General features: G+C 47.6%; 1 protein-coding gene and 1 long non-coding RNA gene across 4 annotated transcripts in view; both read left to right on the top strand.

The window, feature by feature from the left end:
- The window catches only part of TPK1 (thiamin pyrophosphokinase 1), a 716,169-nt gene that overhangs the window by 535,213 nt on the left and 177,734 nt on the right, over positions 1-3,222 (top strand). The gene's annotated exons all lie outside the window — the stretch shown is intronic.
- The window catches only part of LOC109291895, an 8,997-nt gene continuing 8,310 nt past the window's right edge, over positions 2,536-3,222 (top strand). Inside the window, exon 1 of the long non-coding RNA XR_002095980.1 lies at positions 2,536-2,723. This is a non-coding gene — a long non-coding RNA (uncharacterized LOC109291895). The remainder of the gene's footprint in view (positions 2,724-3,222) is intronic.

Raw genomic sequence — 3,222 nt, 5'->3', positions numbered from 1 at the left:
CTTTTGCTTTTTCCCCCCCCCCCCCACTTCCCTCAGGTTTCAATTTTGTATATTTTGATGTAGCTATTCCCCACATACTGCCAGTTGCTAGAGTTTCCAGAAAGTGGCATCTTGGGACCAATGTGTGTTAATAAAGCAGTAAAAGAGACTCTGGAGTTCTGGTCATTCAGAGTATAATTAAGAAGTTCACCTCAAAAGCATGCCTTAGAGGAATCTTCTTTCCTGGTTTATGTCATCAGTCCTTAGATATTTCTGTAGAAGAGGGAGGGAGGGATTTTCCTTCACCCTACAATGGGGGTGGAATTCTGCTGAACACTATTAGTTATCTTGGCTTTTGTACAACACACGCATGCACACAAGAAGAAAGATAAGGTCTTTGCCTTTAAGATCAATCAGTAACACCCCTTCTTATATTCTGACTAAAATGGGAGTGATTTAGAATGATCTGTTTTCTGCCTCCATTCCAATTATAGACCACTAGGGAAATCTGTTGGTTCATTGTGAATGAGAAAATATGGATTTTTGAAACACTAATGCACATATAAGCTGTCATTGTCTGCTCCTGGAAATACATACCATTTGAGGGAGAGGAGGAAAAATAAAAGTTGAAGGAAAGACATATGCAAGGTGAGTGAAGTGAGATGAGAAATCAGGGTGGAATAGAAAGAGAGGACGGGCATGAAGTTGGGCTGTAGGGGGTATGGGCAGAAGGGATTGGGCTTCAGGGTAAGGTGTGTGAAAAGGGACATGCTCCCCTCCAGAACCAAGATTCCAGTCTCTCTGTTGCACTGCTGTTATGTATAGCTGTGAAGTGCCAAGTGTCTTCTGCCCCGACATCCCAGCCCATCTGCCCTGCACCTGCCACCAGGGGTGCTGGACAAAGGCGGGCAGGTGGGGTCTCCATGGAAATCAGCCCAGGACCCCTGTGGGCATGACATGCTCAGCTGGGTGATGGGATGGGGCCATAAGCAGGCAAGGAGCAGTATCTGAGAGAGGGTAGGTGGCCTGGGCTGGGGTCAAAGTCATGAGGCAGTGACAGCATGGGGCTGAAGCCTGGGACAGAGCCATGATCCGCTCCCCACATCCCTGTAACAGGCACCGGTTCCATGGGCAGGGACATGCAGGGTGCAGATCACAGCTCTGCTCTGGGTCCCAGCCCTGCAGTGTCACTGCCCCACAATCCTGGCCCCAGTCTACCCATCCATCCCACTCCCCAACGCTATTCTCCACCTGCCTGCTTTGACCAGCACCCCTAGTGGTGGGCTCAGGGCAGATGGGCCCAGGCCAGATACGATCAATTGACCACCCACCTCTCACTGTGCCAGGCCAGGTCAGTACCACCCCCTCTTGGCCCGCAACAGTTCACCCAAAGTCACTAATGGGCCCTCCAGCCCAAATAATTGCCTGATTTACATAGAGGTAGCAACATACTATTGCTGTCCATTACTCTATTATCTCCAATGACAGAAATCTGTACAGAGGACCTTAAGATTCCACCCCTGTTGATACCACCTATGGATACCAACATGATGACACAGTGCAGTGCTTGTTTTTCAGTTTGTCCCTTTTAAATAATCCTAAGAAATATTTCAAATTAAGATTACTAAAATTAAGGTGGAAATCACTAGATTTACAAAACTAGGAAATTCCAGTAATAAGTTTCCTGGGCAGCCTTAATTTGGCTCCTTTATAATTAAGGACTGCATTATAAAACACATGATTATCATTTATGACAGTGTTCATCAGCCGGTCAGTCAGGATTAACTGGTAGATCCCAGAGCCTTTTGAAGTTGATCCTGGACTGTGCATGCACGCCCCGCCCCATCCCCCCCTACAGCGCAGCAGGTCAGTCAGTAGGGGAAGGAAGGGGCGGAGGCCCAGGGAGCACATGCAGTGGGACTCAGGGCACAAAGCCCAGTCCACCATGCACAAATGCGGAGGACATCCCCCCCCAACCCAAGCGCGGGGCAGCACCGGCAGCTGCAGGAGCTCAGGTAGGGAGGGGAGCAGTGGCAGACCCTGCACAACCAGGGCGGAGTGGTAGACGGAGCCATGAGCAGCTCATCTGGGGGTGTGGGGAGCGGGCCCACACCTACTTTGTGGCTGCATCAGGATTGTAGAGTTAATTGTTTGTAGGACCCTTGTGTTGTGTTGTAGAAACTGAAGTGTGTACAGTAAATGAGGCAAAGTATTACAGGAAGAGAAAAGATAGTTTTGTGGTTAGCCAGTTAAATGTTACCCTGGAGAAGTTAATTCTTCCTTTTTCTGCAGTGTTCACATGCAATGTTTTACAAGTCACTTAACTCAAATAGTTCTTAGTTAATCTCTGATTGCATGTTCCTCATTTACAAAATATTGAACTTGAGACCCTTGGACTGAGCATTGACATTACTGAAAGCTTAGCTCTGAACATGTAAAGTACCATAACAATGCCAAGTATTCTGTGGGCCATGAAGTCTCATTTTGAGCATCCAAAAATAGTGGATACATTTGACTTTAATCTCTCTGTGCCTTAGCCTCCGCTCTGTGAAGTGGAGATAGCAACACTCCAAGAACTTGCAGTGCTGTTGAAAACAGACAAAGAGAGTAATGTTTGTGAAGCAGTCCGATACTGCTGATGAGAAACATAGAAAAGAGTTTAAATAATGTGTTGTTAAAATAAGGCTTGGGGCCTCACATTGAACAATGTGGATAAAGCAAAATATTGGCCACCTGTTAATTGAGTAAGTACTATCCATCCTGTTTCATAGATTTCGTAGACATTAGGGCTGGAAGGGACCTCGGAAGATCGAGTCCAGCCCCCCACCCGAAGGGCGGGAAGTCAGCTGGGGTCATAGTATCCCAGCAAGATAATCCAATTTACTCTTGAAGGTGTTCGATGTAGGTGCTTGAACCACCCCCAATGGCAGGCTGTTCCAGACCTTGAGGGCTCGGATAGTAAAGAAGTTCTTCCTTATGTCCAGCCTGAAACAGTCTTGCAGTAGTGTATGACCATTCAACATCGTAATCCCTTCAGGTGCTCTGGTGAACAAATGTTCCCCCAGATACTGGTGGTCACCCCTGATAAACTTATAGGTGGCCATCAGATCACCCCTCAGCCTGCGCTTTTCCAAGCTAAAGAGCCCCATGGCTCTCAGCCTGTCGTCGTCAGGTCTGTTTTCCTGACCTCTGATCATGCGCGTGGCTCTTCTCTGGACTCTCTCAAGCTTCTCCACATCCTTT

The sequence above is a fragment of the Gavialis gangeticus genome, unplaced genomic scaffold (genome assembly GCF_001723915.1).
Source record: "Gavialis gangeticus isolate Ggan-Ray unplaced genomic scaffold, GavGan_comp1, whole genome shotgun sequence".
In the NCBI taxonomy this organism is placed as follows: domain Eukaryota; kingdom Metazoa; phylum Chordata; order Crocodylia; family Gavialidae; genus Gavialis; species Gavialis gangeticus.
The sequence above is the reverse complement of the archived record's forward strand: the minus strand, read 5'-3'. Positions and strand labels throughout refer to the sequence as shown.